We start from the raw sequence: 22,186 nt of genomic DNA, 5'->3' as shown, positions 1-22,186 counted from the left end.
CTAGCGACGAGCAACGTGAGAAAGAAAGACAAAAACCTCCAGAAAATAGACTGAAAAGAAATCAACAGCACAAAAAAAAAAAGAAAAAAAGAAAGTACATTACAAATTAGTCGAGAAAGGAGAGGAGTTAAGCTGTGTTACTTTTAGTTATTTGCTCCCACGCTAAGGCCCAGAAAAAATATCTAAAAAAATTGTTGTCAAAGGTGGTTTGATTCTAGCGTCAGTCTATGATTTATTGCTGTTTTGAGGAAGGCAAAAGATTACATGAATTTTCCCTCAAATTATTTGCATTCGTCATATTTCCCTCGGTATGTCTCAGATATTGAGTATTGATCACTCCTGGGATAAGTAAACAAACTATGAATGGTATCATTTCTTCATTTCTCATTTTGAACTTTACATTCCTTAACTGATTCACTTATTTATTGAATGATGTATCCATTCACCCCTGTAATTAGCTACATATAGTTGATCCATTTATTCATTTTCCTTTATTATATCTTTTTGTCTGTTGGAATCACAAGCTCAAGGATAAACTTTTTGTTCCTTCAAGAGATCTGTAAGACATCAATCATTAGCAGTTAAAACCGTTTTTACTGATATTTTTTTGTGTAATTTTTTTAACAGATAGTGTACCGATTAAAATCACCAATAGACTCAGGAGTCAACTTTTAAATCCGAAAGTAATTATAACAAGTGTAATTATAAATACATCTTTCCAGTTGATCCATAGACCCTTTTAAGTTCATGCGTATGAGGCGGATCTTGAGGAAAAAACAACAAAAAGAGGTAACTGTTTAGTTATTTATTTACTTTACTTCTTACAAGCTTAAGGCTTCGTTGGACCACATCTTTTCTGGACATAAACCATTACTCTGCCAATTTTAACTTCAATCAACAGTCCCGCAAAAGTTGTTTACTAGAATTGGATTTGAGTTTTTGAAGTAATGATTTGAGGAAAGGGGTTTAGTCTTTCTGAGCTCTGAGTGAGGAATAATTTATTTCTAGTATGGTCGTGTTAATTACAATGAATTTAAATGTTACATTAAAGATTCCTTGTTCTGTGAACTGTTTACTTGACGTACAGCCTTCCTCTACGGTTTCTATATATCCCACGACTGTCATGGTATGGTATCTCAGGGCATGGGTAGCCATATAGTGCACGTTCGTTGGCTGTTAGGAATGAAATGAATAACGATCAAGTAAGACCTTTGCTAAGCAACACAGCTGTCTCAAGTCTGACCTTTCATTCCTTACGTCTTCAAATGATATCACTTAACCATCGAATACTAAAAACAATAATGGAGCTCTCGGTACACAAACGGAATGAGTGATACATTAACATCTTCCAAAGGAAGGCAATGGGATTGCTTTATTTTACAGGGTGCCGCAAAAAATTTACTGTCATCATGTCATACAAAAGAATGGAAATGGTGGAGAAGAGTTATTAGCAATTTACAAAGGCTTTTTCCCATATTTAAGTTTTTAATTAAGTGCCCTGCGATTCGCTTTGGGTGGGTAAGAATCCCATTATTTTTGATAAAAGCTCTTAGCTTCCTTCCCTTAAAATCATAACCCAGTGCTATGTCGATCTTTTTGACGCTAAATTAAAACAAAACAAAACCAACAACAAAAACAAAAAAAGTCAAAAAAAAAAACAAATTTATAAATGAAAAAACTGATCAAAGAGACCAAAGCTAACTCAGCCAGTGTTAAAAAAGCCGATCTGGTGTCTTCTTTCTCGATTTGATGTCTTGTTTTGTTTTTGTTTTTGCTTTTTTTACAAAAAGAAGTCGAAGGAGCCAAGAAAGCACCCTTAAAAGAATATACATCATCACTTGCTTTCAATTAGTGTTGGAGATTAGTACTTACTGTACTTGGACGACAGCCAGTGGGTACTATTGCACTCACCGTTATCGTGTCCATCAAAAACTTAAAGGGAAAAAAAGATAAAATAGCAGGATAAGTGTAAGACTGGTTATCTATTAAAAATAAGCAGGCTCATAATTGCATTTTGATGAATTATGATTCATTTTCTGAGGTCAATAAGCCAAATTGAGCAATTTTCAAGTGAGCGCTCAGCCTCACCCTAAAATTGGCGCAAAAGAAACTTGCACATCCTTCCAGCAAATCAGAATCAAACTTAAAAGCAGTTGCTACTTCCTCACGCGCTTGTCACGCATTCTTGGCTTTTAGTTTGGCTGTTCTTAAAGTCCTAGAAGATGCCCTTCGTCCCTGCGAATACCTGCAAGACTGAATAATAGGATACTCCAAAAGGATTCTCCGCTCTGGGCTATCGTCTGTTTCACCGGGATGAAAGATGTGGTTTTATTCGGAAATTATTATGTAAATACAAGATCGGCAAACTTCTACAAGTCTAACTGGTTTTTCCTTTTTTAAATGTTTTCAATAAATGTTCACTCACCACTGTGACATCCGGGAGAAATGCGATATCCCGCGGCAGTGCTTGTGCAGTTGTTAGTCTCCCAATGATAGGGATGGGAATGGGATATGATAATTCGTGGACAACTGAAATCAAAGAAGAAAATGTTTTTCAGGTTCACTAATCCTTCTGGGTCCTAGGCTGAGAAACAAATTCAGACTGTTGAGCCATGTTGTCCTGAGAAAGTCCTCAGAATCCAACATAGTTTGTGGTTTCAGATTTACTTGCTGCATGACTGAACGCTGACATTGGTAGCATCACTTTATCGCAAGTTAAGATGGGCAACATGCACGTGGTGTCAAGATCTCTTATCAATGGACCTAATGAATCAAGATTTGGCCATATCGGTTGACCAACTCTGTGTGCTGCGGGCGCCAAACTCATTCTGTTGAAGTCACCACGTTCTCTTATTTTAATAAACAACTAAAAGCTTTGTCAAAGTGGCTTCCTCTGCACTCCAGGAATGTCCATTAGGGTTGCTGCTTGAAATACGGCAGCCAAGTTAAACGAGCACAAAAATAACTAAGTAACTTACTTTCCCTGGCGGCATGATGAGTTGAATTTGTTTGGTCCACTGGGTATCTTAAAAAGAAAAAGAAAGAAAGACTATGTTATGGTACATGCATGACGATTTTATAAATAATTTATTAAACAGTGGAGCTTTACAAGAATTTCAAGAAAAGAAAAGAAAAGGAAAGGGGAAAAAGAGAAAAGCCGAGAAAAGCCGAAGGAGAAAAGCCGTAGGAGCGCAATTGTAAAATTACAATGAATTTTGACTGAGTTTGATATGGTCAATCAGCTGCTTACACTTCACTTGCCTTCGCGCCAATCTGTCAAGTTGCTGAATGAATGGCTTCAGCATTTTTAATTTAAAGTTGTTTTCCAAATTTTTTTCCGATTTTGGCTGCTAACAACACTGACAAGTTCGTATCACTTACTTACAATTACGTTCAGGATTTTCTGAATGCGGAAGAATACAAAAAAAGAAAAAGAAAAAAAGCAAAAGAAAAACCAAAAGTCACTCGGCTTTGGCAATGGTATTTCTCGCGGCTAAAATCGAAGAGGACAACTGGAAGATTTGCAACCGCCCGATTTGGACGTGTGCCTGAGCTAATTTCTTCCAACAGTACGGAAAAAGTCGATGACTGAAAATGTTGTGAGTTGAAAGCCGAACCCATAGTTTGATTTCGCAACGATTCAACACATTTCTTTTTTTATGTCGAACCTCTTCGCACAATGTAATACATGGATGCTTGTAGGTACGATACGTCTCTTTCCAGATTTACTTGCTTTCTCATTCGTTCGTTACGCTCTGTCACAAGCTATCAAGTTCAACACTCAAAGAGAAATTCCATTTCTACGCGCACCCATGTATTATCCTATAGCTGTTACCTTTATGTTTAAACATAAAGTATTCTATGAAGCCCCATTTGGGGGGCAAATGGAGGTCTACATAGTCACTGGATGCCGGTTATGGGTGAGCATCATGGCTGGGCCTAAGACATCCTCTGAGTGGCGCAGACCTCGAGTCCTACTCCAACCTCCTCGTGGTGCCCCCTGGATTTGCAGCTAAAAGGAGAGGACGACTGCGGGTGCCTGGTGCAGTATAACTAGGCTTGCTCCGGCAGGTGGGGCTCGTCAGCTATGGAAGGCTCATTCGCCAAGGTCCTCATTGCTGGCGACTTTAATGCAAGAGTTGGAAAGGACTCCGGAGCTTGGAAAGGAGTCCTCGGAAGACACGGCACTGGAAACTATAACAACAACGGGCGCCTCTTGCTCGATCTCTGTACAACACAGTCTTCCAACAAAAAGACAACCTCAAAACAACCAGGATACACCCTCGTTCAAAACATTGGCATCTACTTGACTACGTGCCACACTGACCACCGTTTGGTACGCTGCAAGCTCAAACTGCAGTTCAAACCCAAACCAAAGAAGATAGGTATCCCTGTGAAGAAACTCAACGTCAGCAGTCTGTGCCGTGAGGAGGTGAAAGCCAAGTTCCAGGCAGACCTGCAGCTGAAACTCGACGAACTCCCCCAAGCTGTTGACCTCACCCCTGACAACCTATGGGAGAACCTGAAAGCGGCCATCCTGAAAACATCTGAAGAAGTTCTTTGGCACTCAAAGAAGAAGAACCAGGACTGGTTTGATGAAAATGAAACGGAGATCCAGGACTTACAAGCAAAGAAGAGAGCAGCTCATCAAGCCCACCTAGCACAACCGACCTGTCCTGCGAAGAAGGCTAACTTTCGATGTGCATGTAGCGCTCGACAGCGCAGACTCAGAAGGTTAAAGAACGATTGGTGGGACCACCCGGCTATGGAAACTCAGCTGTGTGCTGACGCGGGTGACTATAGAGGCCTCTACGAGGCGCTGATAACACCAGCATCCTCGCTTACTGGTCCGAACACTTCCAGACCCTCCTCAGTGCTAACCGCACTGTGCAGGCCTCTGCCATTGATCGTGTTCCTCAACTCTCACTCAAAGAGGAGCTCGATGAACAACCCACCCTTGATAAACTGAGTGTAGTCATAAATCAACTCACGAGTCGCAAAGAAGCAGGAGTCTACGGCATTCCACTAGAAATCTGGAAAAATGGGGGTTTGGCGCTCCTTAACAAACTTCACGTTCTCCTCGTCTGTTACTAGGAGCAGGGCAAGCTGCCACAAGATCTTCGTGATGCTACTATCATAACCCTGTACAAGAACAAGGGTGTAAAGTCTGAGTGCTCCAATTACCGGGGCATCACACTACTCTCCGTCGCTGGCAAAATACTTGCCAGCATCCTGCTTAAGAGGCTCGAAGAAAAAATCGCCGAAGAAAATATCGCCGAGATCTAGTGTGGCTTCACAGCCAATAGAGGCACGATGGACATGGTGTTTGTCCTCCGCCAACTCCAGGAAAAGTGCCGTGAACAAAAAAAAAGGACTCTATGTCACTTTTGTTGACTTTACAAAAGCCTTTGACAGTGTGAGTAAGTCTGGTCTATGGCTTATTCTCAAACGTCTTGGCTGTCCCCCAAATTTCTACAGATGGTTATCCAGCTGCATGAGAACCAGCGCGGCAAGGTCAGACTCAATGGTGACCTTTACGAACCCTTTGATATCTCTAACGGCGTAAAGCAGGGTTGTGTCCTGGCACCGACCCTCTTCAGCATATTCTTCAGCATGATGCTCAAGCAAGCTACTATGGGCTAATTTTTACCTGAAATTCACAAACCTAACAACCCGGGTTGGCCCATTGTCTTGCAGTTGCCCTATCGAACCTATCTCCAGCTATCTAGACAAAATTATGGCTCCCATCGTCAAACATTTACCATTGTATATTAAAGACAGCCAACAAGCTCTTCAAATTTTCCGCGACTTTAATTTCGTTGGCCAAAACAAACTTCCTTTCAACATGGATATTACGTCTCTTTACACTGTCATTCCTAATGGCGAAGGTCTTCTGGCCCTTAAACAATTTTTTGATCAACGTACTGTTAAAAAACCTAAATCTAAAACACTACTACGCTTAGCCGAACTAGTGCTCACACTCAATTGTTTTTCATTCGGGGACAACTTTTTCAAACAAACCAATGGTGTAGCCATGAGTACCAAAATGGGACCCAGCTATGCCAATCTTTTTGTAGGTTTTGTCGAACACCAATATTTTTCAGCCAATACAACGGCTTTATACCTGAACTCTACGGTCGTTACATCGACGACTGTATCGGCGCCACCTCCTTTACCAGAGAGGCGCTGACTCAATTCATAACCGCAGTGAATTCTTTTCACCCGGCTCTGAAATACACCTGGGAAATTCCTGACAATTCTTTATCCTTTTTAGACATCAAAGTTTCAATTGAAGGCAACGGTTTATGCACTAGTGTGTATTACAAACCTACAGACTCGCATAATTACTTGTTGTATTCGTCTTCGCATCCATCTCACGTTAAGAATTCCATTCCTTTTTCTCAGTTTCAAAGACTTCGTCCTTTATGTAGTGATGACTCTGATTTCCACCACAAATCAGAGTCAATGTGCCAGTCTTTCGATAAACGTGGTCACCCTGATTCTGTCGTTCAAGCGGGTTACCACCGCGCCCAACTTATTGATCGACATTCAGCACTACAAACGTCACAAAAGGAAGATTCCAACCGCATTCCATTCACTCTCACGTTTCACCCTGACAACCACTCAATTAAATCCATCATTCTTAAGAACTCTAAGTTACTTCAAAACGATCTAGAGACAAGCACTGTCTTTTCGCAGCCTCCGCTCATTTCATTCAAACGCGATAAAAACATAGGCAATTTTTTGGTCAGAAGTTCTTTTCAGACTTGCTATGTCGGGCATGCCGGCCCGCGGTATCTGTCACATATGCGCACGCATGCCACGTGCGCACCTTGTAGATTTGACAACCGCCATGTTGAAAATATTGATGTTGAGTTTGTATTGAGTTGTAGTAATTCGTCTGACTTAAATCCGTGAAACACAACAGATTGGCGACGAGATTTTCAGAACTCACAAAAGAGACGTTCAGGCCTAGGACAATATGCCGATTGGAAAGATAGAAGCCTTCGATGAAACTAACGACAACTGGCTTGCCTACGTTGAACGAGTAGAGCAATACTCTCTCGCCAACGACATTAAGGAAGAAAAACAAGTGGCAGTGATGCTCAGCCTAATGGGAAACAAAACGTATGGGCTATTACGAAACCTCTCTGCCCCAGAGAAACCATCCAGCCTGTCTTTCAAAACCGTCGTGGAAACTCTACAGAAACATCTTTCCCCGAAACCACTCCTCATCGCAGAGCGATTTCGCTTTCACAAGAGAAACCAACTGGAAGGTGAAACCGTAAGTACTTACATTGCTGAATTAAAGAAGTTGACACTGTATTGTGAATTTGGAGCGAGCTTAAACGATGCATTAAGGGATAGACTTGTGTGTGGACTACACAATGAACTTATCCAGAGACGATTACTCTCCGAACCCGAGTCCACCTTAGCAAAGGCGACGGAAAGTGCATTTGCCATGGAAGCTGCGGCAAAAGATACCTTAGAGTTACAGGGTAGTAAAGAATCTGACGTTAACAAAATAAACACTGAAAACGCACGAGTATATAATGTGAGGCCGAAGCCCCGTGATAATTGTTATCGATGCGGTGGCACCACACATGAATCATCCGAGTGTTACTTCAAGAAGAAAACATGCCGGAAATGTGGAATTTGGGCCACATCCAACGAGTTTGCCGCTCTGGAAGAAATCAGAACACTACCCAACGAAGAAAAGTTGATAAACCCAATCTGCATTCTTTTGAGATGAGTGATGAACGTGATGACGACAGTTTTGTGGCATCACTAGAAGTAAACAATGTCAACCAAGTAACAGCTGGTGAGGTCATCTGGGTTACCCCAAAGATCAACGGACACACCCTGAAAATGGAACTCGATACGGGCTCAGCAATATCCACACTTCCATTGCAGAAATACAAGGAAATATTCGCAGACACACCACTGGTGGACACCAAAGCCATTTTGAAAACCTACTCAGGAGAGAAGATGAAACCAGAAGGAAAACTCCTTGTACGTGTGGAACACAACAATCAGGTTAAGAACTTAACATTGTACGTGGTAGAGACACAAGGCCCAGCCTTGTTTGGTAGAGATTGGCTACACGAGATACAACTCGACTGGAAACAGATCTGCGCCATTTCAAAAGAGAAGACACCACAAGAAACCCAAAAGAAATTAGAGAAACTCCCAGACGAGTACAGTGAGGTGTTTCAAAACGAAATTGGCACACTCAAGTCCACCAAAGCAAAACTAACGCTTAAGGAAAACAGTCAACCCAAGTTTTACAAAGCAAGACCCGTTCCATATGCCTTGAAATCCAAAGTCGAAGTTGAGCTGAAACGTTTAGAAGAAGAAGGAATACTGAGCAAAGTCAACTTCAGCAACTGGGCGACGCCTATTGTACCCATCGTCAAACCAAATAGTACAGTAAGGATCTGTGGTGACTATAAAATCACAGTAAACCCCCAACTGCAGTCAGAGGAGTACCCTCTCCCTCGCATTGACGACATATTTGCTAAGCTGGCAGGGGGGAAGAAATTCACCAAAATCGACCTTAGACAGGCATACCACCAGATGGAAGTAGAGGAAGAGTCACAAGAGTACCTGACAGTCAACACCCATCAAGGATTGTACCGATACAATCGCCTGGTATTTGGAATAACGTCAGCCCCAGCCATTTGGCAGAGATCAATGGATCAAATCTTAGAAGGAATAGAAGGAACAAGCTGCATCTTAGACGATATGATAATCACAGGAAAAGATGACGAAGAGCATCTCTTCCACCTGGAGGAAACGCTGAAGAGGTTAAAGGAACATAGCCTGAGAGCAAATCGCGGGAAATACGAGTTTTTCCAGAAAAAGATCACCTACTGCGGACAAGAAGTGGACCAATACGGACTACACAAGACCCAAGAGAAAGTTGATGCCATCGTCAATGCCCCAAGGCCAGAGAACGTTCAACAAGTCCGTTCATTTTTGGGACTGGTAAACTATTACCATAAGTTCTTACCCAACCTCGCAACCACCCTCAACCCCCTGAACAGGCTCTTAGAACAAGGCAAGCCGTGGAAGTGGTCCGCAGAGTGCGAGGAAGCCTTTTCCTCGGTGAAGAAACTGATAGCATCAGATATGGTACTTACCCACTATGATCCAGAACGACCATTGAAACTAGCATGTGATGCCTCACAAGTCGGAGTCGGGGCCGTACTATCGCATGTAATAGATGACGGCTCAGAACGGCCCATAGCCTTCGCGTCACGTACCCTTACGAAAGCAGAAAGAAACTTCTCCCACATTGACAAAGAAGCCTTAGCCTTGGTTTGGGGAGTCAAGAAATTCCACCTATACCTATTCGGCCGCCATTTCACGCTGGTCACAGATCATGAACCTCTGACCTCAACTCTTAACCCCAAGAAAGGGATACCAGCCATGACAGTTGCCCGTTTACAACGCTACGCATTGTTCCTAGCAGGATTCAAGTACAGCATTGAGTACAAAAACACCACCCAACATGGAAACGCGGATGGACTATCACGCCTACCCTTGAAAAAGGCGTACAGCAAGGAAGTAGCTGATCCAGCGGAAATTTTTCAAGTGTCACAGCTCGAAGTGCTGCCAGTCAATGCAGATATGATTCGTCAAGCAACCCAGAGAGATCCGGTATTATCACGTGTGGTAGAACACACGAGACAAGGGTGGCCACCAGTCAGTAAAAAAGAATTGCAACAATTCTACAGAAGGAATGATGAACTTACATTACAGGATGGTTGCCTTCTGTGGGGATCTCGAGTGATAATTCCACCTAAGTACCGAACACAGTTGTTAGAACAACTCCATGAAGGCCACCCCGGAATCGTAAGGATGAAGGCGTTGGCTAGGAGCTACATTTGGTGGCCAGGAATGGACAAGGAAGTCGAGCAAACAGCAAAAGGATGCACTGGCTGTCAACTCACCTAGAACAATCTAAGACCGCCTCACTTCATACATGGGAGTGGCCAGCACGCCCATGGCAACGTATCCACATAGATTTTGCGGGACCATTCTTGGGAAAAATGTTTCTCATTGTCGTGGATAGCCACTCAAAATGGCCCGAAGTAATACCAATGACTACTACAAACGCTGCAAGAACAATTGAGGAACTAAGAAAGCTGTTTGCGACACATGGATTACCACAACAACTGGTCAGTGATAACGGCCCATAATTCACATCAGACGAATTCAGAACATTCATGAGGAATAATGGTATCAAACACAAAAGGTCAGCGCCGTATCACCCAGCTACAAATGGAAGCGCTGAACGTTTTCTACAGACATTCAAGCAAGCTCTACGCGCAGCATTGACTGAGAAGAAAACCCTCTCCTGGAAACTGGCAAACTTCTTGCTAGCCTACAGAACGACATCACATGCGCTGACTGGAGAGGCACCAGCGGAACTCCTCATGGGAAGAAACCTCAGAACGAAACTCGACATACTGAGGCCTAACATACGGAAGCGAGTGGAAGAAAAGCAGCAAGACCAAGAGTTACGATCCAGCCACAACCCTACCCGTGAGTTACCCGTAGGTCAAGCTGTCGTTGCCCGAAACTACCGAAGCGGAGATAAGTGGGTTCCTGGTATCATCACAGCTCACCCTGGACCCTTATCCTACGAAGTCAGAGTCGGACCAAATACAGTATGTCGACGACATATCGATCAACTCAAGGAGACTGCAGTAACTCCGAGCGTTAATAAGGAGTACTTCACCCCACACCTAGACCCAGCTGTATTAGTAGAAATTCTACCAGCGACATGCAGCGCCGAAAGTGAAGAACCACAACCTCCTTCTGCGAATGATATGAAGAAATTACCAACCATAGACATAGATGTGACCAACCAACCGAGCAAATCTCCTAGCAGCCAGAACGAGATCACGACTAGCAGTTCAGCAACACCACCACCTACGCGCTATCCCCGTCGGCTGCGGAAACCCCCTGAAAAACTGAACCTATGAACTGAACTGAACAAAATTATTTTAGATTAGTTCTGAATTTTGGGGGGGAGGAATGCTATGTCGGACATGCCGGCCCGCGGTATCTGTCACATATGCGCACGCATGCCACGTGCGCACCTTGTAGATTTGACAACCGCCATGTTGAAAATATAGATGTTGAGTTTGTATTGAGTTGTAGTAATTCGTCTGACTTAAATCCGTGAAACACAACAAGACTAATGACCAACCAGGCACTTTTAAATGCGCTCGTGCACGATACAAAACGTGTCCTTTCATTCACAACACTGAGAAAATATCGGGACCCAAACGATCCATTAAGATCACCGATCACTTTACGTGCACCTCCGCCAATTTAATCTATTGTATAACTTGCACTTATTCCAAAAAGATTTACATCGGCGAAACAGGCAGAAGACTAGGTGACCGAGGCCGAGAACACCTTCGCGACGTGTGCGAGCTGATTTCTTCCATCAGTATGGAAAAAGTCGATGACTGAAAATGTTGTGAGTTGAAAGCCAAGGCCATTGTTCGTTTTTGCAACAGTTCAATGTATTATTTTTATCTTGAACTTTATCGCCCACATACTTTACGATTTTTTTCTCGCAGATTGCGAATTATCATCTATTAATAAAGACGACTTTTCTTGTCCGTAAATGCCTGTAAATTTTATTCAGTGAACGATATAATACATGGATGCTTGAAGATACGAAGTTTCTTTTCTCGTTTTGTTACTCGATATCTCACTCGTTCGCTACGCTCTCTCATTAGCTATCAAGTTAATACTCAAATAGAAATTCCACTCCTACGTGCACCTATGTAATATCCTTTAGCTATCACCTTTATGTTTAAATAAAGTTATGTTAAAGTATTCTGTGAGGCTATAATGAGGCCATCATGACATGTTTGCATTACAATGAAAACGATATTTGTGATGCACATAACTATAGGATTGATAAAAAAATAAATTATCATTCTATAGATTGATAAATGAAAAGTGAATAAAATAGGAATAGATGGTTAAATGAACAAATAGATGAATAGGTATTAGACATTTACCTAATAAAATACTGTATGCGAGAGGGCGGCATTCTTTTGCAGTACATCGACCCTAAAGGTTCCTAGTAAGACAAAACTAGATGTACATTTGACTGTCATGCAGGAAAGAATATATTTTTTACCTATTAATAGCACTATCATCATCATCATTATCATTATTATTATTATTATTATTACTATTATTATACATCTTCCTTAAATTTACCCTCTGTCCTTGCTAACTCATGTATGTCACTGTCGCTTAGTTTTCTACCCTGGTCCTGGTCAGTAAAGGGAACACACAGCGAGGCGTTGAGACAGTTAGTGGGTGCGCTTTGAAGGTGATCGTTGTTCTTTGAGCTGATACCCACAACTAAGGTCCATCCACCACCTGAAGAATGACAAATAATAATAATAATAATAATAATAGTAATAATGATAATAATAATAATAATAATAATAATAATAATAATTCAACAATTATATAGCGCAAACTACTATATAGATAATCAGTCGCGCTTTACAATCAATTGAAGTTAAGTTGTTGGTCAGGTAGCTATATGTCATTTATAACGTGATTTGTCCTCAAACTAGCCTTTTCGTTGTCTTCGTTCGATAAGAAAGCTGTACCAAGTATACAGATGGGAAACTTACTCGGTGATAAACTATCCAAGAAAATTAACAAGAAATTTCACTACTTTATGCTTAAGAAATGTAGAAGTAGCCTTGCTGGAAAATTTTCTTCTGGGAAGAAAAGAGAAAAAAACATTGAATGAAATCAATGTACATATGAGGCACAACTAAAACTTAAAGGTCGGATACGCGAGATTGAAAAGGAAATGAGGCTGCCCATTTATTGCGAAAAGTGATGATTCAACCTCACTGCATTACCCTTAATTACAACTAAAAGAACGCTGCCACTGAGAAAAAGCAGCAGAATAGCGTATAACCAGTCTTTCTCGTGAAAGGCAAAATTTGATATTTCTCTTAAAGTTTACTCATTGGTTTGGATTCATAAAGGGAACTCAGAATTATTCCTTTATCTCACGCTCATGACAAAACGAACAGCATCTTTCTCTCTTTCTTTACTGAGCTCAAAATTCACCGTTTTCTTATTCTATTTTCAACTTATTCATTGCTTTCGATTTCATCCTTTTGTGTACCTACCATGATTTTTCATGTCACAGTAGACGTCTGCGTTTCTGCTCCCAATATTTATCCAGTAGTAGCCGCTTTCCGCTTGGGGCCACTTATTAAGAATTTCCGAGCAAGATTTGAATTCTTCATCCTGTGGATTATTTATTGTAGATGGTTATTGGCCAGAATGCTTCTGTCAGCTACTCAATTATTTACTTTTTATGCATGTTCTTATCTGTTTACTTTATTTCACTATTGCAAATTTAGAGATTCTATGGGCCACGCAGTATTTTAACTTAGAACGACCCAAGCATTACGGTGGGTCGATAACGCAACTGCTTCTTATAAATCAATTACGATATTGTCAGCTTTTGGGAGAGGATTTATTCACTAGTTGGACGTGGTTGCGAAGCAAACGAAACCTGAACGACAGTGAACTTTTCTCTAAAGTTTGGACAAAAGGCTGAAACAGACTGAGGAAGAAATCACACTTTTATTTTCTTTTTATAGAACTCGTTAATGGCGTACCTTGTCCATATAGACTGATCCTTCCTTCGGACCATAATCCCTTGGGTGGGTATGTTTGTTTGCATTATTCCAATCACATGACTTATCTTTTAAATGGAAGTTCAAACTCTTGCAGCGAGACTCCCTCGAACAGATCATCACACACTCAGTAATACTAGAAGTTTTTCGAGTTAAAACAACGTGACTGGAAAGATGATGACCATACTCTGAATATGTGGAGCGATGGCACTGCTCAAAGGCTTGGCATATCTGTGCAAGGCATATGATGATGAACAGAACGAAACAACACAGCAGCATGGTTTTCTAATGAAAAGACGAAATAACAAATATTTGACTGAAATGAACTGAATGCTAAAGGCCTAGATCGTGATTTATCATTTTACTGCCAAAAAGGGATTGATTATGAATACGAACTGAGAAGCTTTATGGAATACTCGCCGGCTGGCGCAGCCAAACCCGGCCAACCATGACCGTTGGATACCTCTCAAATAAATATAGTTCCTCAAAATGTACCTACCGTATTTGAGACCCCTTTCAGATGATCCAGAGTAGCTTGCAAAATTCGAGTATAGACCGTGAGTAGGACTCAACAACGGTTTTTGTAATCCAGCTAAAGAGGTCCTTTCTTACAAGATAACTATATCAAAGTTACTGCGCTTCGAAAGAGAAGCTAAAACCAACGATATTGCTCTTAACGTCTCAGTAAAGTAAATCGTGCAACACAAATAATGTCTGTTTCTAAATAGTGGACAGCCTAACATACTTCATACAAAAGATGTCATTAAAAATTAACAATGTCATTAACCACGCGAAATCGCACAATTCTATTTATCTATTTTCACCCTGGCCAGCAGACATGAAAACTAAAACAAACAAGGTCGATAAAACAGAAATGAAAAAGGAAGATAATATAAGTAATCTAATTCGGAAGTTTCCGTAGTTATTTGATAAAATTCATAGTAAAGAGAAGATAACTAGCTAAAAAAATTTTCCAATTGATAAATATTAAAAATAAACATGTTAGCAAAAACCGAAAAGCGATACGTTTTACTCACAATTTTAAGTTTTTGTGGGATAGAATTTTCACCAAGACTAATAGAGTGAGTTTAAAGTGGTAGCGTGAACGTAGCCGTGGCTCAGATTAAAGCAATGAAAAAAAATTTTAATTCTAAGAAAAACAAGTCCATAATCTAACCAATTTTAATTCAGATGACTAATTTTAATTATTAAAATAACTGTCAAAGATTCGTTATCGTCGACTGAAAACATCGGAAAAATACACAAATTTTTTTATTAAAAAACTACTAATTAGCCTTGTGTCCTTCTTCCAAAAGTGTGTTGGTAACTGATTCGGTTTCTTTGGTAGTCTTTATTTTCATTTAAGTTTTTTAAGGAAATCTCAACTGGCTAGCGGTATATCGTGATGATATGGAGTGCTTAATTGAACGATCTACACTTATTCGTATTTTGTGCGCGTCCTTAATTATTTAAATCTTATGTCACTTTGCCAGCCCAGCTTGAGAAATTCCGTCTTTATCTTTACCATTGCTCAAAGAAAGTGTACAAAGGTGTTCAGATAAGGTTTATCGTGCCAGTTTCTCAGCAAAATTTAAATACAAGAAAAAATAGAACTTGGGATGGGCTTGAATGAAACACTTAAGATTAATTATTTGTTTTGCAGCAATGTTATTATATGATTTTAAAAGAGACAAAATTAAACATATTTAAAGGAACAGGTACAAAAATTTCTAAAAATTTTTTTTAACAAAACGCATTCGGCCAACGGCTTTGGATTTTTCCAAATCATCCCGAGGCATTGAACTGTGTTTGTTATTGAGACTAGGGAGGAAGTGGCGCTGATTTAATTTGAAGAAACTTGCAGGTATCCTGTAATTATTTTGTTATTTATTCATTCGACTTTCACTGAGTAAACGCTGTTGAAAAACAAAATTGAAATTGAATAAGAATTTTCATTTTCATTACGTGTGTTTTAAGACTTATTTGAGTGTTAAGAAAAAGGAATGGAAATGTTATATGACTTTAAGCCATTCTATGCAAAAATTGTATTAAGCAGGTTCTGATTCCCTGTGGCGGTCTCACCTAAGAACAATTCCTTTCAACTTTTTTTGATTGTGGTTGTGAATTTGGCATGGAAGCAGATGTTCAGTTTCTACGGTGACTAGAACTTGTTGTAGTAAATTTCGCGGCAAGCAATGTTTTTGATCATGTTAATCTTCTAGTCAAGGAAGAGAGTAAATCTCTCTGGTATGAGTTTACCTCGTATAGGAATTCCTGGAAATTCCTGCTTCTTATGCTTTTGATTACTCTGACTCTTTTTTTTTTTTTTTTAACAAATTCTAAGTCAAATTCACGATCAAGGAATATTTTTAAATTTCAATTTAACACCTTCGAAATCTCTTTAAGGTGACCCTAAGTGTAAACAGCCTTTGCCTTTTCATTTTCCGCACCGAATTTTGAATTGGATAACCTGCGTAAGACCACGTAGCATCTCCAGGGGCGGTGCTCGTGAACGCCCCTTCTCTGAATCATCTATCTATTTTGTTGTTATTTAACAATCTTTTAAGGTTATTTTCTCTTAAGATATCTTTCCAAGTATAATTCTAATTCTTTCGATAAGTTAATTCTAATTCTTATATTATCATTCTTGTTTCTTTCGTGAGGCGTGAGTGGTCTAGCGGTCATTGCGCTGGACTCTGGGTTGGATTACCCGGGTTCAAGTCCTGGCTGGGGCACGACGTTGTGTCCTTAAACAAGTCGCTTCACTATCGTTGCTTCGTCTTCTCGGATGAGACGTAAAGCCGTAGGTCCCTTCTCCTGCAGGGTTAGAGGAAGGAGAGATCGTTACATGGATTGAAGCGACTGCCAGAGGAGCCCGATAAAATGCTGACGTCCGATCTCAACCTTTACAGCAACGTGTAATATTCATGAATTCTATGATTGATCTATGATTGTATCGCGCTACTGATCAGCACATGTAAATACGCATTATATAAATTGGTAAGTTATTAAGTTACTAAGTTATTTTGTGGCCGATGTCAACCATAAAAGTATGAAACTTAACAAATTCTATAATTTTTAAATTTTGAAACAGAATTCAGAGATTCAGAGAAGGGGCGTTCAAATTCTATGAAATTTAAATAGGATGGCGGCCGGTCGCACAACACCGCTTCTACCCGGTTTTAATGTTCTTCTACTATTGTCGATACTGGTAATGAGGGATAATGGCAGGAAGGATCTCTTACATCTCAAACGATACAAGAAGTCAACAGCTAAACCGCATTATCTTAGGCGGATATGTACACAAAAGTCCAGGACCTACGAAGATTAAAACCCCAAAACACTTGTGCAAGGAATGCGGCAAAACTGTTCGCTCAAATCAAAAGGTTTTGCTGTGCGCCGAGTGTAAAGGCCGGTCACACGCCCTGCGCCTTGGTCTTAATAAGGCGGGATACAAATATTACTTGGACTCATTGGACGGAAACTGGACCTGTGCCTGGTGCTCGCTTCCATTTAAAAACGCTGATTTGTCTATAGAAGAAATAAGCGAACCGAATACTTCAGGAATAAATATATTTTCGAACGTTGAAAATAATAACCAGCATCAACATGCATGAGGACCCTTTCAACTCTCCTGGGAGGAGCTCAATGTTCGAAGAAATGTATTTACATTCGCCGGAACTAAACTGTAAGTGGCAGTGACAAAAATGTAAATATTTCCTATTGGTATGTTAACACGTGGGTCGCTATGGAGTTAATTGAGTCTTTTGTTGTATGGTGTATTTAAGGTTTGACACTTCTAATGTATTTATCTCAGCTCTCGAACTCTCCTAGTTTTATGTTAAAACGCCCTCCAATCCTGAAATTGATCTCGCCAAAACTTTATCCGATCTACAGGAGGAGCTTCGCGATGGTTTTGCATCCCTCAAGAGAGAACTTTCTGAAGAGCACGAACCAGCGATGTAAAGACTCAAATCCACCCCTTCATCAGCACCGAAATTTAAGAATAAAAGCAAGAAGAAGCAGTTTGAGGTGAATACTCAAGTCCTTGATCACGTTCAGTTGGCCTCCTCATTCCTGCAATCTACGCCACCACAAGTTGAAAAGGCCCTTGAAGAACTTAAAGAAGGTGAGAAAAAGCTCGCTCATTGGAATAAGCTTATCTTAATCGCCGATTCCTATGAAGAAGGTTCCTATGAAGAAGGTTCCCCTCGGCAGTCCTACGGTTTTCCATCCTCTTGGCCCTTTTTCTCAAAAATTTAACATTTCCCACCACTGCCTCGTAGAATACCTCCATTACTACATGGCCTAAGAGCTCGTCCGCCCTGCGAGGATCCTGTTTTGCCTATGGAAAGTTTGGCCATTTTCGAAGCCAGTGGCCTTTTCGTGGTGTTCAGCCCACGGCTAGCCAGCCCAGCAAGCGAATTTAATGGACGTCGAAAGCTCCATGCTTTTACCGAACAGAGATAAGTCTCTAATTTTTTCTCCTGAGTACTTAATGTAAATCACGACTTCTATGAATATGAGCAGGGTTTAAGCTCTAATATTATTGCAGCTAGTAGACTTAGGACCCACATTCAGTTTTGGAAATCTATTGGTGCCAGTCCGTATATTTTAGATGTTATAGCTACAGGCTATCGTATTCCTTTTTACTCCATACCCTCTGTAAGCTTCTCAGATAACAATAAGTCTGCCTTAGCCAATGCGGGTTTCGTCGAAGAAGCAATATCTGAGTTGTTACTCACCAATCGTGTTTTTGAAACGGACACGATACCGCATAATGTGAATCCGTTGTCTGTATCTGTGCATTCCTCAGGCAAGAAGCGTTTAATCTTAGATTTGCGGCTTATTAACAAGCACCTGTGGAAGCAAAGAGTTAAGTTTGAAGACTTTCAGGTCGCTTTGAATTTTTTGGATGCAGGTCATTTCATGTTTTCATTTGATATCAAGAGTGGTTATCGTCATGTTGAGATTTCCCCTCCTCACCAGTGTTTTTTAGGGTTTTCCTGGTATTACAAGGGTAAAGTTTGATATATTTTCTTCCGAATTCTTCCCTTTGGCCTTTCTTCACCCCCTTGTATCTTTACTAAGATAGTTAGACCTCTCGTTTCGCACTGGAGGCGACAGGGCATCCATATCGTTGTGTATCTTGACGACGGGTTAGGGGAGGGTTCTTCATATCAGGCTGCCTCGGTTAGTAGCGCGAAAGTAAAGGGGGATTTAGTTCACTCTGACTTTGTTCCAAATTCGGAGAAGTATCTTTGGGTCCCCATCCCTGTCAATGATTGATTGGGGTTTGCTATTGATCTGTTTCAGGGCTTACGTTTTGTTCCAGGGAAGAAAATCAAGCGGGCTTTGTCCGACATTGTCTCCATTTTGGAAACTGGTCATTCTACCGCTAGAGAGCTTTCTGCTGTTGACTAAATTCCTTAATATGGCTATATGGGGCCCTCACTCTGTGGATAGGTTTGCTAATTCCTACAATTTCAAGCTTACTAGGTTCTATTCACGCTATTGGAACCCTGGTTGTCAAGGTGTCGACGCTTTTTGGCTACGACTGGGTTGGGGAGAATGATTGGCTAGTACCCCTAGTGTCCCTTATTCTTCGGGTTATCAGGCATCTTGCGCATTGCAAGGCTGAGGGTTCTCTTATCGTGCCCCAATGGGTTTCGTCCCCGTTTTGGCCCATGCTCTTCGGAATCGAGTCTCCCTACCATTCCCTTGTCGAGGGCATCATTACTTTCACTGACGTTGCAGGGATTTTTATTAGGGGCTCCTCTGAATCCATTTTGGACGGGTCTAAGTTCAAGTCTTATGTACTAGCAGTTCGTTTATCCACTTGTTAGCTTACGATTATGTCCCTGATTTGTTATTTCATTTCACGCCTTTGTAATTTTGCACCTGTTATCTTCACCTCGTTATATGTCCGATTAAATTATATCATGATTGCTGTAACTTGTGCCCCTTTTTCTTCATGTTTACAGTTTCTCGTTAGATAATTTTTTCCATTGACGGTGTTTTCTTGATCCCGCGTAGTTCGGCTCTATCTCTTAGTTCAGTATGTTTGTAGTCTCGGTTTCTGCTGTCGGCCTCGGTGGCCATGCCTGCCTCTAGTCTCGGTGACTAGTGGTTGCCTCCGTGTCTGTCTATGCTTATTAGTCTCGGTGACTTGTGTACGCCTCGGTGGTGGTGCTATTGGTAGTCCTGTTTTATATTTTTGCGTACCTCGGTGGCTGTGTGTTCTTCCCGTTTCGTGCACTTGTGTACGTTTAGTGGCCGCTCATGTTTGTAATATCCGTGTCTGCATGCCTTGTGTAGTTTCCATACTATTTCTACCGTTTTTGACTCGGTTCTAATGCGTAGGATCGTTTCTAGTATATCCATTTTCTGTGGGTCCCCAACCAATCTTCTGGCCTCCGTTCCTTCTTGTTCCGTTTTTGTCTTCCTAAACGTTTTTCTCCAGTCCCATGTGGTCCGAGCTTACCCACGTTCAATATCCTTCCTTGCGTCTCTTAGCAAGCAAGTTACCCCAAGTGTTCCTTGGCTCCAGGGCAGATAGTACAACTGCTACGTATCTTTGCGGTTTCAAACGCTGACGTTCTTGGGCCTCTAGGTTCCCCGTAATCAGCGTCTTGCCAGCATCCCCGGCTTTCGTGTCCTTGTATTTACTCAGTGTCCTTCAAGCTTCTACTTCTCCAGCTCCAGTCCAGACGGCCTTGTATAGCATCCGGTGGGCACATGATCTTGCTGGCTTCCAGTCACCAACGAGACACACGCTTCCACAGAAAGTTTTGGAATCTTCCCGACGGAGATTGTGGCATCGAAACCCAAGAAGTCCCGGATGACTACACAACTTCTTCTTAAGTTCTTCCAGAGCCTAGATGGCTTTTTGGGCGATACGAGACTTATGGCCATGGCACTCCTCGGTTATGCAGGGTCCTTGAAGTTTGATGAGCTTTCAAACCTAAGACTCAAGGACGTAATTCCACGTACAACATACTTTGAACTATTTATTGAAAGTAGCAAGACCGACCAGTATCGTGAGGGTGCCGTTGTACCAATTGTCAAAACCAGTACTGACCTCTGTCCCTGGGCTAACCTTGTCAAATACTTGTCCCAAGCTAAGCTCGTTCTCCCTACATCTCTTAATGGTGGCGATGACTTCCTGTTTGGGAACATACAGACTAAATCCGGAACCCAATTTGTCTGTGACTGATCCAAGATTTCATACACCAGACGTCGTGATATTTTGTCAAAACAGTTAGCTGCCGTAGGCCTAGATCGTGCATCCTTTTCCTGGCACAGCTTTAGAAGTGGCGGTGCGTCTTCCACTGCTAACGGTGGTATTTCTGACAGAATGTTTAAGAGACACCGTAGACGGCGTTCGGAAAACGCTAAAGATGGTTATGTTGCAGACTCGTTAGAAAGCCGTTTAGCGCTTGCTACCTCCTTAGGCCTGTAATTCCTGTTCTTTGTATTCTCAGCATCTCCTAGTTCGAGCTGCGCACCCACACTTTTGTATGAGTCGTGAATTTAAATAGGAAAGAAAGAACGATTCAAGTGGAGTTTTAATTATGCACTTGAATATAAGCAGTCGGCAAAATTTATTTGAAGAATTAAAGCTGCTGAATATCTCGCTCAAGGCACACGAACTAGTAATACGTGAAACCAAAGTCGATGGGTCCTATCCCAGTAGCCAATTTAGGCTCCCTGGATATCATATTTACAGCAAAGACAGAATAAAAGGTGGCGGTGGTCTGATAGCATATTTCTCGACAGTGTTGGCCTACCGAAAACTAACACTATCAAAGAGCTACAAGACCCTGGAAGCAATCGCTGTGGAATCCAAAATAGGAAGGAGAGATGTACTATTTCTTTCAATCTATAGGACGCCTAAGCAAAAATCAACGAACGAAAGCAATTCTTAAATGCACAGAGTTGAGGAGGAAATGAACGACATATGCCAATGGGCGAGTTTTCAAATTCAAACTATTGTTATCCTACGCGATCTAAATATGAACCGACTGAAGCCAAACCACAGTGAAGGAAAGATTCTTAAGGATTTAGAGGAAGTTAATAACTTAAAGTGTATGATAGAGGAACCAACCAGAATTTCAGCTGACTCTGAGACACTACTGGATGTAATCCAACGAATGCCTCCGAAATGTTTAAGAAATGTGGAGCTTACGATCCAGCGATCAGCGATCACAGAATTAGCTACGGAGAATTGTCGGAGAAGGTCAGGAAGCACAAGACCAAGACGATTACTTTCAGGCTAACAAAGAATACAGACCTCGACGAGCTCAACAGGGACCTGAACGATGCCCCATGGCACGTAGGAGATGTGTTTAGTGACAGAGATGAGAAATACTACGACTGGAGGACATTATTTCAGTCAATTGTAGATAAACACTCACCCTTAAAAAAGAAAAGAGCAAAAGAGACGGACATTCCATATATGACGGCTGAATGGA

General features: G+C 41.3%; 1 pseudogene across 1 annotated transcript; it reads right to left on the bottom strand.

Annotated features, from left to right (window-relative positions):
- Positions 1–459: 459 nt before the first annotated feature.
- On the bottom strand, positions 460–14,413 carry LOC148735786 (uncharacterized; annotated as a pseudogene). Its single transcript, XR_015998409.1, has 9 exons — positions 14,212–14,413; positions 13,695–13,997; positions 13,197–13,317; positions 12,256–12,420; positions 12,051–12,112; positions 2,979–3,025; positions 2,426–2,529; positions 1,873–1,932; positions 460–1,173 (listed from the first exon to the last, which is right to left on the bottom strand). The product of XR_015998409.1 is annotated as an uncharacterized LOC148735786 (transcript).
- Positions 14,414–22,186: the final 7,773 nt, after the last annotated feature.

The sequence above is a fragment of the Stylophora pistillata genome, chromosome 3 (assembly GCF_964205215.1).
Source record: "Stylophora pistillata chromosome 3, jaStyPist1.2, whole genome shotgun sequence".
Taxonomy (NCBI): Eukaryota; Metazoa; Cnidaria; class Anthozoa; order Scleractinia; family Pocilloporidae; genus Stylophora; species Stylophora pistillata.
The sequence above is the reverse complement of the archived record's forward strand: the minus strand, read 5'-3'. Positions and strand labels throughout refer to the sequence as shown.